The sequence below is a fragment of the Amblyomma americanum genome, chromosome 9, assembly GCF_052857255.1.
Source record: "Amblyomma americanum isolate KBUSLIRL-KWMA chromosome 9, ASM5285725v1, whole genome shotgun sequence".
NCBI lineage: Eukaryota > Metazoa > Arthropoda > Arachnida > Ixodida > Ixodidae > Amblyomma > Amblyomma americanum.
The window spans coordinates 113912655-113927644 of NC_135505.1; positions in this window are offsets into that span (position 1 = coordinate 113912655).

The window sequence follows — 14990 nt, forward strand, 5'->3', positions numbered from 1 at the left end:
CCCAAAACCAATTATTATTACTCCACTACGGCACCTCTTAATTTCTTTTCTTCGTCCCTCCTTTATCTCTTCTCTTACGGCGCGGTTCAGGAGTCCGGTTCGAACCCCACCGCGGCGGCTGCGTTTTTATGGAGGAAAAACGCTGAGGCGCCCGTGTGCTGTGCGATGTCAGTGCACGTTAAAGATCCCCAGGTGGTCGAAATTATTCCGGAGCCATCCACTACGGCACCTATTCTTCCTTTCTTCTTTCACTCCCTCCTTTACCCCTTCCCTTACGGCGCGGTTCAGTCGTCCAACGATATATGAGACAGATACTGCGCCATTTCCTTTCCCCAAAAAACCAATTATTCAATATGTAAGACAGATACTACACTATTTCCTTTCCCCAAAAACCAATTTTCGATTTTCGCATACGTGTCTGCAGTGGGCTGATGATGGTGAGAATTCGTAGAGCTATCATCGTCATCATCCCGCGGACGCCATCGCCGTCATCGTCTACAGCACTGCGCGTTCCTTCGTCACGAGCGCAAGGCGGCGACTTGTTCTTCGAGATCATGGCTCGGCCGGAACGGGCGTTGCTCCCTCCGCTGTTCTCCAAGTACGGCTCCGTTCTTGCCCGGCTATGGGAGTACTGCCTCCTGGAGACCCTAGTTCTTCCCCTGCTCAAACTCTCCAGGCGGATCGTCGACGTCATAAAGGCCAGGTTCGCAGGTTTGCGACGCCGGTGCGACAGCTGCATCGCCATGGCCGCCAACGACACCGTCGGTATGCAAGACGAAGCCAATGAATCGGAACCGGCAGAAGACTGCACGACCCCTGAGCACGAGGCGACGGCGTCTACTGACTGGACACCCGATGGTTTGACGCCAGAGCCCGGCGAATCGCTGCAAAGCGAGGCTGACTTCCAGGAGGACGCCTACGGGAAGACGCACTGCAACAAGAACAAAGGCAGCCTCAAGGCAGTACATGAAAGCCCGCAGGAGTCTCTGGAAGCCGGCCGATCCAGGAGGCCATACCGTCGCAGAAACACCGCCACCAACCGCCGCGGTGCGTCGGTCAAGCCCGCTGGAAAAGGCATAAAGCCGAGCGAGGAATCCGGTGCTCAAGGGACGCCGTTGACGGGCCCTGGAAGAGCCGCACCACGTCACGTTACGAGAGCGTCCGACTCAACCACGTCCTTGTACGGTCCTTCCGAAAGCGAAGACGTCGGCGACCTTGCGACGAGGAGCGATAGCAAGGTTATTTTCGATCAGTTACCTCGGAGAATAGAGACATCGCAGCCATTTCGAGCGGTTCACGGATGCAAGGAGAACGTAGCTTTACCGCCGGCCGAGGTAAGGCAGCCGTTTGGAACTCAGAAAACGGGTTCAGTAGCCAACAGGGCTACGCAGTTTGTGTCACGTACCAGAAGGCGTCCTTCGAGCTTCTGGACCAAATCAAAGGAACCGAAAGAACCGTACTCTCGTGTCGGTGACGGCGTTGCACCAAAGCCTGGATATACTGCTGCTAAAACATCGACGTTATCAGATGCAGAAACGCGGATGTCGAAGCCAGTCTCCTCAGTGAGAATTTTCACTGCGACTTTCTGCAAGTCAAAACTGAAACCTAATAAGTTTACACCAAAAGGCAGTGCAAGAGCGGAAAAGGGCAGTGACCTGCTATCAAATGTTTCTTCCCGTGGAAAGGAGGGACGGCACCAGTCTTCTGGCAGCCAATGTCCTCCAGCCTCTACGCTGCTGACCGAGATGACGTCATCCGAAATAAATCGACGACAGTCTTCCACAGGTGCCCATTTGTTAGAGTCGCCCCTTCCCAAGACGAATGCTGGAAACTCTAGACGCCAGTGGGGCAACAGAACTAAGAACACGAGGTCCAGGACCACACCTCGCGACCTGCCGAAAACGTGCGAGTTGACAGAAGCTTTTGACGATGGTGTTGCAAAGGAGCCGAATGCCAGCTGCAGGAACATGAAGCGGTGGTCTTCATGGAACACGAAGCGACGGGGTCGCCCACAGGCTAACGGGCAACAACAGGGGAGCAGCAGTCAAGTAAAGCTGCTGATGAAGGACTCCCTGAACATCGATGCAGGGACCACGTCTCGCACAAGGCTACGACAGGTGACGCCAGACATCGAAACAACTGATGTCACGAAACCGCGACGTGAGAACGAGACGACTCCAGGAACTCGGGCTAACCGACGGTTCAACGGGAACATCAACCAACCACAACAGACGTCCAAACGAGACACAGACGTTGTGACGGCTGACGTGTGCACGACAGCCATTTTTAGACGACGTAACTCAGCACGCTTAAAGGACCTGGTTTTCAGTTCAAGCCGTGAACCTGCCACCAAACCATTTTCTCGGACTCCTCAAGACAACCCGTCTTTTAGACCGGGGGTATGTAAGGGACCTCGGTTCATGGAAGTCAGACCCTCTCCGGAGTCATCGGCGCAATCCAAAGAGCCAGGGATAAACAAAGGCGACTCGCTTTTGTTAGGTTCGTCGTTCGAAGAGGCGTCTAGAAAGCCCGCGTCGCACCTGGCTGGAAACAGACGCTGGAAGCGCAGTGATATGAGCTCCCAGCCGCAAAGCGCTGCCGAACGTACCTTTGTCGCTTCCAACACGCCACACAAATCGCCCCTGGACAGATCGGCCAGCTTCGTGGCGCAGACGACATCATTCGCAAGCGGCGACACACAGGTCGACAAGACCTTCTCCAGAGATCCACTGCGCCGACGCCGACATTACAATTACACGAAGCACGCCAAAGAACCCGGACAGCAGCGGCCTTGGAATTCTGAGAGGGCAGCCATTAAGAGCGCCGCCGATGTCACGGATATGTGCTCATCCTCTGATGACAGAAAATTTTCACCGACACCAGCGATGAAGGGTGGACGGACCTCGCAGACTCTTAGTGCTCTCACTGCTACTTCTGCTACGGGAGATGTCGAACCAGCAGAGGTCGTCGCCGCGAAGCTGCCAGTCGAACCTGTCACGGCTACACGGACTGCGACTCCAGTCCGGCGAGCCCTATCACTACCGTCTTTGAGTGGTACCTTCTGCGGTTGCCCCGGAACATTCCCCAGCCCGAGACGCGTTGTGGCTCTGTCCTGCAGTTGCTCCGGAGCCTTGTCTTGCAAGAGCTTCGTGGATCCCCCGTGCAGTTTCCCAACGACCTTGTCACGCAGCTGCTTCGGACTTGCAGCCTCAGGTGAGAAGCGTTGCTTCCATTGACGGCTCAGAATGGCCGTGTGCCTCGACCCGCCTTGTGGCCATGAAGCATCGTTATGGCCGTTTGGCCGAAGGTCCTACTGGAGCAGGAACGCTGGTAAAGCGAAGCTAAATGGCAACGTTGGCTTCCTTGCGGCCGAAGCACAGCGGAAGACATTTAATGCAAATGTTTCTGAATTTTCTCATTATTTTAGGCAACAGGGATAACACGGAGGCATAAACCTGAAGTTCCCAAAAAAGGAGGAGCAGCACCACCGCCAATAAATGACTTCTTGCTGAAACAGTCTAATGAATTCTTGCTTGGGCTTATATACACGTTTGTGGCAAAAAAAAATTCTGCCATTTCACCAAAAATGCCCCCTTCTGCCGCGTAGAGAGGTGTCTAGAGTCAATCGCGCCGAGCGTCGTGACCCTCACGCGTCCACGACGTTGTGGTAAGTGCTTGCGCTGCAGGAAAAATGTTTTTTGAGGAAAGGAAATGGCGCAGTAATTGTCTCGCATATCTCGGTGGACACCCGAACCGCGCCGTAAGGAAAAAAAAGGAAGGTGGGAGGGAAAGAATAAAGCGCCGGAGTAAAAAAAAAAGAAAAAAGAAAGAGGAGAAAACTGTGACAGGGACACGAACAAAAGTTAAAAAAGAAAAACAGTTAGAAAAGACAGAAAATGAAATGGAAGGTTAAGAGAAAACAGTTTTGGAGGCCCCACCTTCGAGGTTAGAACTCCCTCTGTCTCTTCCAGTTCTTTCGTTCGGTGCGAGCGCAAAGGGATTCCCGTTAAGCTGTGTTTGCAGCTACCTTCATGATCACATAAGTGCGACTGATCGATTACCTTGTTAGCTGTATACAAAATTTTGTCGCATGAGCAAAAATGCTCGATTCTATTCCTGGTAATTCATATTTCATTAATTCATTTGACTTTTCCAATTTCTATCTTGATTCAGTCTTCTCACGCCTTTTTTTCCCCGCGCAAATACTTCATTGGGATTATCTACTGAACCTTGGCCAATCCCCCTACGTGGGCATGTGCCATGCTTACTAAGAAGAAGAAGAAGGGCCAAGAAGTACGACTGCGAGGGAGATAGGCGCCGGAGCGGAAATGAACGCAGCGGAAAGCGATGCAGCAGATCAGCCACCACGTGCAAAGGGCGCCGCCCAGTTACAGTGTCTGTAGCCCAGTATTAATGAAACCTGCGCGCTGACGCGGCAGACAATGTTCGACAGTCTCGGAAGGGAACAGCAGCTGTTTACAAATGGTAGCGAGGTGCTGGAAGTGGTTAGGGAATACGTCGATTTCGGGCAGGTAGTGACAGCAGATCCCGATAACGAGAGCGAAACGACTAGAAAAATTAGGCAGTGGCTTAGCTCTGGTTAAGCCTGGTATACAAGCAAAAAGCTTCATGTTATGCTTGGTTTGACGTCATGGTTATGCTTCGTAGCTTAGCTTTGGCTTTATCATTTTTTCGCTGTTGTGCAGCCAACTCCCAAGCGAGTACTTCTGGATCGGACGAATTTAGTTTCTCAGCTTTTCTGCGTAGTCCAGCAGCAGCCGCATTCTCTTTCCCTTCCATGTCGAGTGCGCACGCCTATTCTCTGAGAAGCGCATTATATAGCCTCCTTGCACATGCATATGACGCACATGTGCAGTAGCGCGCGGATGCGCCGAAAGGTCAGGCGACGGAGTCGGCGGCGGCGAGAAGCGACCACCTACGCGGCGCCTGACGTCACTCGTTTTCGCGCATGCGCATAACTCACCAGTTCGGCCCACGCGAAGCTCGGCTCCTACCCGCGTAGTGAAGCTTTTCGCTTCAAAACGCGCTTGCGGCGAACGTCAAACGATGACGCATAGCGCGCGGCAGTGGCCACCTGCGCAGCGCGTGACGTCACGAGCGGCATCGGCGAAAGGTCAGGCGACGGAGCCGGCGGCGGCCACCTGCGCCGTGCGTTACGTCACTCGTGCTCCGACATACGCCGGCTCACGCGAAGCGCGGTGTTGACTAGCGTAGTGAAGCTTTTCGCTTCAAAAAGAATTGGGTGGAGCGTAGTTGGCAGGTTCTCTCAGATCACGAATGGCTGTGTAGCAATAGTCCTTGTGTGAAACGTATACAACAGCTGTTTCTTACCGGTACTCACCTATGGGGCAGAAACGTGGAGGATAACGAAAAGGGTTCAATTTAAATTGAGGATCACGGAGCGAGCTATGGAAATGAAAATGATAGGTGTAACTTTAAGAGACTGGAAGAGGGCAGAGTGGGTGAGGGAACAAAAGCGGGTTAATGACATCCTAGTCGAAATCGACGGGAAGAAAGGGGCGTGAGCAGGGCGTGTAATGCGAACGCAAGATAACCGCGAGTCCATAAAAGTAATCGGATGGATTCCAAGAGAAGGCAATCATAGAAGAGGGCGGCGTAAAGATATGTGGGCGGATAAGATTAAGGGGATAGGGTGGCCCAAGCTCGCACAAGACAGGGTTAATTGGAGAGATATGGAAGATGACTTTGCCCTGCAGTGGACGTAGTCAGGGTGATCCTTCCTTACTATCGCTAACCCCTTTCTTGCCCTCTCCCTGTCATTTTATCCCGCTACTCGCTGCTCAGGTTCTTCAGGTTTCGGTGGCAGATGCCGCAGCTAGCAACATCTTCTCCTTCCGTTGTTTATTAATAAACGGCCTCTAACAACAACATATGTGCTGCTGGTGATGGTGGTAAGAACCTTATTTTAGCAAAATAACAAAAGGCCCTCAAGGGTAGGCTTCTACTTGTCCAAGAGCCCACGGCCCTGGGCTTCACGGGGAGCTCTGTCCACTAGCCATATCTGGCCAGCTGGTTGAGCAACTCGCAGAGCGGCCTCCCATGAGTAGCCGTGTGCTCTTCGATGTTACTAAGATGGTTGAAATAATTCTGGAGCCCTCCACTAGCGCGTCTCTTTCTTTCACTCCCACCTTCCTCCCTTTCCTCACGGCGCGATTGAGGTGTCACCGAGAAGTGAAACAGTTGCTGCGCAATTTCCTTTCCTCAAAAACCACTGACAGATATTAGAAGTAAAACAGTTACTGCGCCTTTCATTTCCTGATAACCAATTATTCTGAGGCGTCGACTAAGAACTAAGACATATGTAATACCCTCCTATGTAGGGCCTTTAGGGGTAAAGTGAATAAATAAATAAATAAGGCCCCTGCGCAAAGCGGAGGAAGTAAGATAGTTACCGCGCCCTTCCATTTCTCAAAACCATTTCCCGCTCCATAGGCATAGCCGCGAACTTACGCGATCCCAAGGATCTTTGCTGTAAAACTGGCTTGCATATAATCAGCGACACTGTACTCACTGTCATTCTCACCTTATTTCATGACTTCTGCGCTTGTTGGGATCTTTCGAGGTGAAAACACACACACCATGAAACTTTTTCCAACTCTCAAGTGATCCCTACCCGTGAAGGCAAGCCAGAGCGTGATGAGCATAAAAATTGAAAATTGTTTTTTTTGGGGGGAAGGAAATGGCTCAGCATCTGTCTCGCATCTCGGCGGACACCTGAACCGTGCCGTAGGGGAAGTGATAAAGGAGGGACTAACGGAAAAAAGAGGTGCCGTAGTGGAGGGCTCCGGAATTCTTTCCACCATCTGGGGATCTTTAACGTGCGCTGACGTCGCACAGTACACGGGCGTCTTAGCGTTTCGTTTCGTCGTATGTTAAGACAACCGGTGTCTACAAGCCGCGACGTGCGCCCGAGGCAGCTCCAGGGAAACGCACAAAGCGACGGCCCAAAGGCAACATCAGCAAACCATAAAAGCCGTCCAGAGAGCACGTGGAGGCAATGCGCTCCAGTGCTTTATTTGGACGTCGCCGCTTGGGGGTATAGGTTCGGCAGACCAAAGTAGTTCCTCGAACTTCCGACCGACCGGAAGTAGACGAAGAACTTCTATTCCTGGCAGGCAAACCTTTTCATTCAGACGCAGTCCATGGTACCCGAGGAAGCAGAGACACGAACGCAGCTCGACATTCCAAGGGGCATGTAGAAAGCCACATAGCGCAGTCGTATCTGCATCTCATCGGCAAGCAACGAGGCGAGGAAGCAAGGCAAGAACATCAGCTCAGGTCTTTCGAACGCTTCCAGCGTTCCACGCAACGCTCCAGCCGAGAGTTCGTCAAACGAAGTCTTCCCCGGAGAACGCCACCGACGTCGACGTTCGAAGGTCAAGCCGCTCAACCGGGAATCCTGGGAGCAACCGTCTGGCAAGCTTTAATTAAAGGACTGCTGTTAACGGTTCCATCGACGCGACAGCTGTAACCTCGTCGGCTGATGGCGGGAACGTTCCTCTGTCGACTAATTCCAGCCGGATATCGTTCGCTTCCGCTGCTTCCTCGGGGACCTATGTTTCTGGAACCGATGGACTGACTAATGCCGTTTCCGGAAAGCTGCCCACAAAGCCGGGCTCTGGCTCAGGGCTGGCGCCATCCACCCGGCGAATCTTGACAGTGCTGTTCCAGCAGAATTACTCCTGCTGCAGCTGCTCCGAAACTTTATTTTCCGGGAGTTGCCCCGGAGCCCTGTCCCGCGGCTGGTCTACGCGTCTCTCACGGAGGTGCTCCGGAGCGCACTACGTCAGGCACAGGGCCAAGAGCGTTGCTGTCGACGAGGGTGACGGTGTGGCCGCTGTCCCGGACCTGCCTGGTCGCCATGGGGAACCGTTCTGGCCCTTTAGCCGAAGGTCCCACTGGGACAAAGACGCAGGTGAGGCGTCACCGAGTGACGCATATGGATTCACTTCTGCTGCATGGCAGGAAAGTTTTATAGCAGCAACGTTTCGTCATTTTCGCAGTTTTTTTAAGCGCAATTTATTGCCCCAGTGCATCAATGATGGGTGAAGGTGTGATGAATGATGTAGTAGAGATTAAATTAATGAAAAAAGGTTAGCTGATTTGATGAAGTCCAGCAGAGAACGATGGTACGGTCCCTGCGTCCAGGCAATGTATGAAGCAGAGTTGCTTGGTGAAAGACCTGCTACCATCAGGTGCCGGATCCTTGTAGGCTTGAGAGCTGGGCAGTCCCACAGTAAGTGATGAATGTCGGCCTTTATATCCTCGTGTTTACATATCGGACACCCTGGCCGAGGAAACAATTCACGGTACTCAGGCCACTAAGTAATTTTGATTGATGAACCTAGTTGTGTGACGAGCACTCCTTTTCCGTGGAAGATGCACGTATTACACAAAAGTAATTCAGTGTTGCGCTAGTCAACCCGAGCTGGACGATCCGCGTGCAAGCTCAGCCGCGGCGGTTTCGGTGGAGGCGAAACTCAAAAGGCACCCGTGTGCTGTGCAATGTGAGTGCGCATTAAAGATAAGGCAATGGAGGAAGGTCGGAGTGAAAGAAAGAGGTGTCATAGTGGAGGGCTCCGGAATAATGTTAACCACCTGGGGATATTTAACGTGCACTGACATCGCACAGCACACGGGCGCCATTGCGTTTCGCCTCCACCGAAACTCGGCCTCCGCGGTTGGGTTCGCACGCGGCAACTCCGGCTCAGTAGCCGATCGCCCTAACCATGTGGGCCACCGCGGCGTGTAACTCATTCCCAGTGAGGGAGGTGTGTGCGAGAGTCCAGATAATTTGAATCAGCCTGTCGTCTTGGCAGGTCTGCAGAATTGAAGCTTCATTCAAGATCGATGTTGTTGTTGTTAGTGGTTTTTATTAATAACAAATAAGAATAACAATGCAAGGAAAAGAACGTTGCTAGCCGCGGTATCTGCCATCGAAACCTGAAGCACCTGAGCTGCGTTTAGCGGGAATAAAAGGACAAGGAGAGGGAAGAAAGGGGAGAGCGATAGTAAGAAAGGATATGGATAATGCGGCAATATATATGATGGACGTACAAATACAGGAAGTGGAAGTAGGAGAGAGATCCTTCCTTCAGTGTAATTCTTTCCCGCCGACTTTGAGTCACACACTATGTTTTTTTTTTTTATTATGGCTAGCCACTTGCACCTAAGGCTCACGTTCAAGTGCGCTGATCACGGTAAAGGACAGCTTCGATACCCCCGTTGGCGCAATTGTGCATTGTAGCTGGAGTCAGTGCATAATGGCGAACCGTCTGACTACCACGCGCTTGTCTTACAGATAAAAACGGTAATTTATTAATTTTTTTTCAGTGCAAAAGCAATATGACCCCCGATTTTTTTATTTTTTTTCTGTGCACCTTTAGGCAACAACCCTCCTTCACAAAGGCAAGCCACATCGTCATGAGCAGCGAGAGCATCGTCATCACCTTGCGTAACTCACGTGGCACGTGCCATCTTCACGAGGAGAACAACGCGACGTGTCATTCTAGATCACGGTTCGAATGGCGAGGACGCTGCGCCCACCCACGCTCTCCTACATGATGTGCGGCACCGTTTTCGCATGTATTGTGTCCTGGAGACCCTACTTCTGACCCTGCGGAAGCCTTCGCAGAAGATCAGCGACGCCATAAAGGCCAGTATCGCGGCTTCGGGACGCCAGCCTGGCGCCTGCGTCGCTGCCACCATCGGGATGGACGACGAAGTCGAGCATGCAGCGCCGGCATACTACTACGTGGCCACTGAAGAGGACGCAACGACGCCACGAACTGACCACCAGGTGCCACGGGATGCGACTTCGGAGTCCGGGACGATGCAGCACAGCGGGCTGGCCTTACGAAAGAACCAGGTGAGGCTCTGCAGCGGGCGCAAGGGCAGGCGAAGCGTGCAAGCTGGGAGGAGTGCCTAGAAGCCAATCAGGTCAGGAGGACACGGAGACGGCGTGACTCGTCAGTCACGTCTACCAGAATAGCCTCCGAGAGGAATCCGGTGGTCCAAGCACACTGGCGACAAAAGACTCCGTGGGTGTCTCACCATGTCCCGGCTCGACAATGATCAATTCAGACACGTCTCCTGCGGCGCCCCTTCCGAATGCGAGGACTCCGGTGACTATGCGACGACGCGAGCCTGCCAGCTGACTAACAATGATTTGCTTCGGGACAAAGAGACTTTGCGACCATTCCAAGCGCTCACCGGTACAAGAAGACCTGTGGTGCACAGTCTCCCAGTGCCGGCCAGCCACCTGGACCGCAAGCGAAGGTTTCGGCGTCCATTTGCAGCAAGCCTTCGTCAGCTGAGTCCGGTAACCATGGACAGACATCGTCTATCTGCTGGACCAAGGCAACGAAACCCAAAGAACCTTCCTGTCGCGGAAGCCGCGCTGGACCAAAGCCGGGGCCTGTCGATGATAACGTCTCGGAGTAGTCAAGTGCTGAAACAGGGGCTAGCGAAAAAGGTCGACTTCGAGCTCAGAGGGGTCAGGACTACAGGTGACACTGAACATGAAGACAACCGAGGTCACCAATCAGCGACCTGCGTCCGAGGCAGCTCCAGGAAGGCTTGCTGACCGACAATCCAGCGCTAACATCATCCAGCCTCAAGAGCCATTCATAGAGAGCATAGATGCCGTTCGTTGCGTATTGTGTGCGTTGCAATGATTCCACTTTTAGACGACGTCAGTCAGACGGACAAATTCGCAATTCACCCCATGAGCCTGCCACTTCAAGACGCACTGCACAAAGAGTACCAGGAAAGCTGCTGTCGTCTATAGCAATGGTATGGCGATTATTGTGTACACCGTTCGGGCTGTTTTACCGAAGGCCCGATTCAGATAATATAGAAGGCGAAGCGTCGCTGGGCGACGCACCTGACATCAAGTTTTATGATACGAACATTTCTCTATTTGTATAGTTTGTTTACGATATATGAATTAAGATTTCGCGTTTATACGTAAAAATATTTGGCCAAGACGCTCTTGCGTCAGTGAACAACGGAATTAATAACTTATTACCGCATAAAAAAACACACTTCATTCGCTTTAATAAACTTCTTGTACACGCACCTGCCCAAAGAGTATTCCTTTGTCGTGAAGGGTGCACGTGCAAGAGATATCCTTTCATGTTGCCCCTTCTACAGACGATGCGCCCCTAACACTCAGCAATGCACTGCGCTGAAGGACCGTCATATGCAGTTTGATGCCTTTTATTTGCGTCTGTTTTTCGCTCATGGCGTCTTACATAAAGGTGTCGCCTGACTGCGTTTCTCGTAGAATCAGACCGCGAACTCCCGCCGCGGATATTCTTTTTACAAGCGGTGAACACAAGTATGGCTTGTCAGCCAAGCTGTAGTGGGAGCCTCTGCATTCATTTTTACCGCCCGGTCGGAATTTTTTTTCCGCGTTGCTGATGTTGCCTCAGTGCTTTTTTTTTATGTTCTCCGGAACATGGCTCCGGAATTATGGCTACGGAATAATTTCGAGCACCTGGGGATCTTTAACCTGCACTGACATCGCACAGCACACGGGCGCCTTTGCCGCCGGCGGTCGGCTTCGAACCCCGAAAATCCGGATCAGTAAGCCGAGCGCCCTAACCACTGAGCCACCGCGGTAGGTAAAGTTTAGACAGCGCTAACTTTGAGGAAAGTAAAGGCACATAACTGGCTCCCTGGATCAGTGGACACCTCAATCGCGCTTCGTCGTACGTGGCGGTGGTGTCCACCTGCAAAAAAAAAAAACCTGCTTATGGCACCTCTTTCTTTTTTCGCTCGCACCACCTTCCCTGCCCTTGTGGCGCATTTCGGTTGTCCACCGAGATGTGAAAATTACTGCGCTATTTCCTTTCCTCAAAAACCAATTATCCAATTTCTCGCATAATATTTCATGCTTAGCAACACCAAAGTGCTTCAATGGCTATTTAAAGACTCTGGCAACGGTAAACCGCCATCTATATTTTTTTTTATTCTTAGTGCTTTGTTTACCAACTGGAAGTGCGCTGTCTGTAAATGAAATGAATATTGGTTTTGGGGGAAAGGAAATGGCGCGGTATCTGTGTAACATATCGGCGGACACCTGAACCGCACCATAAGGGAAGGGATAAAGGAGGGACTAAGAGTTGAAAGGAAGAAGAGAAGAGAAGAGATCAGAACTTTAGAAATTGTATGAGGGTAAGAACAACAACAACAACAGAACTTTAGAAAAAATAGGCTTTGGGGGAAAGGAAATGACGCAGTATCTGTCTCGCATATCGACTGACACCTGAACCGCGCCTTAAGGGGAGGGATAAAGGAGGGACTAAGAGATGAAAGACATGCCGTTGTGGAGGGCTCCGGAATAATTTCCACCACCTGGGGATCTTTAACGTGCACTGACATCGCACAGCACATGGGCGCCTTAGCGTTTCGCCTCCATCGAAACACAGCCGCCGCAGTCGGGTTCGAACCCAGGTGCACCGGAGTAGGGTGCCTCAATGCCAGCGCCGCTGGCATTGAGGCACTCAACTTTGGATCAGTAGCCGAGCGCCTAAACACTGAGCCACCGCGGCGGGTGCTGTCTGTATTCGAAATCGAAAGCCCCGTTAACACAAGTAAAAAGAACAAATAAAACTGTACGGACCACTGCGCGTTCCCCGAAATCCGGCAAGCTCTCACCGCTTTAGATCGGACGAGGACAGCGTGCGTCGGATCCGACTGCGGACCACTCACGAGGGGGGGGGGGGGGGGGGGGGGACGTTACGGAACCGACGCCGGACACGCCACGTACTTTTCTCTCTCTCACGCGGTCAACAAGCGCCGAGAGGTGGAACGCGCTTGCGTAACAAATAGAAAAGGCAAGCCCAGTTACTCACGGACACGGATCGACGCCCGAACAAAAGCCACCATCCATCGCCCTCGAATAATAAAAAAAAAACTGAAAACGATGGAATTAAAAGAAGCAACCACAATGCTCTCAAAGAAATGCTACATTTACGCTTTCTTCCATGCCAGTGGCTCCTGCGAACGCGACAAACCGTTTCAGGAGGGTCTGCATAGGATTCAGAACATTTCTTAGTGGGGAGGGGAGGGGGGGGGGGGGCAAGAAAAACAATACAAATGAGGACAAAGCCGCAAACACTTTCGCAATAACGCAAGATATGAAGGGAAAATATGAGGACGAAGAAAAAAACACGAAGGAAAGAAAGATGTAAGCAATGACAGACGGAAGAAAAGAAGGGAAGAAGGAAAAAAAAGAAAAAAACGCAGACGCGCTGAAAAGACAAGAAGAGGAAAGAGATAGGAATATGGTACGAAAAAAAAAAGAGAACGGAGCACAGAAAGAAATATAGAAGGACGGAAGGAAAGAAGGAAGGAAATTAGAAAAAACTTAAAGAAATTAGAAAGGACGAAGGAAAGGAGAGTAGAATGAAAAGCAAGGATAAATGAGAACAGAACGAAAGAAATAATGTAAGAGAAATAACGAAGAGTGCAAGAAAGAAAGAGATACGCCGAACATAGCGGTGGATGAACGCTGGCTTGCCTTTCAGTGCCACAGAACAGTTCTCCTATCAGCGAGTGCATTAGCGAGGAGCGACCAGGAGCAGGCGGATCCGCTCTGTGTATACCTGTCACCTCGTCGACTGCTCAGCGCCGGAATGCGATCCGGCTTGGATGCGGATGAATAATTGAGCGCCCTCTGGCGCAGGAAACGGCGCACAACTCTGAAGCCCCTTTTACGTGGACGAGCCGAGGGCGGTTTCATCCTTTGGCGGTGTTGTGGGCCCTGAAAGGTGGTCGAGAACTGAGAGTGCCTCGCATTTCCTCGTCCTGACGAAGTAGCTATCGCGTGAAACAAAGTGACAATCGATGTGCCTAAGTGCGAGTGTGAAGAAATAAACCAGATGACAGCGATTAGCAGCTGCTCTGACTAGTCTGGTTTTCGTAAACGAGCGCGGAATACATACCGACAAAAATCTAGTTGAGTAAATTTACCTCTTTAAAAACGATGAATGTAGCTGCAAGAGTGAAAACTTGGACTAGCACGGTGTTATGTGCTGTCTTTCTCTTGTCCATGTACCATTTCGGGTCGCTTTATTGTAAATAATTAAAGAGTTAAGGAATGGAGAAAACTGGTCTATTGTCAGACTGGACACGAAATAATGAAAGTGTTACGGTGACGCTGCTGACTGAAAAACAAACAGAAAACTGACTATTTAAGAAGGTTGTGGAGAATATCAAGAAACTGTTTCCTTCCAGTATAACTGAGTTCAGTTGGTGCCACTCGGCAGGCCTGTGAACATTCCTCCTCTTTTTATCTGCTGTCCACCATACTACTACTACTACTACTACTACTAAATAACTACGTACTACCACTAAGCTTGAACACGGAAATGTGTAGTAGACAAAAACGAGTAATTTTTACCTTGAGTAACGAAACATGAAAATTGATGACGTCATTCTTCGGCAGACTGACTTCCACGCAGTAAAGTATTTTGTCTTCACTATACATGAAGTTCGCGATAAGCAGAAAAAGTATTAAACCTGCATCTGAAAAAAAAAGAAACGATGGAAGCGCTGGAAATAATAATAATAATAATAATAATAATTGGTTTTTTTTTTGGGGGGGGGGGGGGGTGGGGAAGGAAATGGCGCAGTATCTGTCTCATATATCTTTGGACACCTGAACCGCGCCGTAAGGGAAGGGATAAAGAAGGGAGTGAAAGAAGAAAGGAAGAATAGGTGCCGTAGTGGAGGGCTCCGGAATAATTTCGACCACCTGGGGATCTTTAACGTGCACTGACATCGCACAGCACACGGGCGCCTTAGCGTTTTTCCTCCATAAAAACGCAGCCGCCGCGGTCGGGTTCGAACCCGGGAACTCCGGATCAGTAGTCGAGCGCCCTAACCACTGAGCCACCGCGGCGGGTCGCTGGAAAAGTGCCAAAAGAAATTCAGACGGC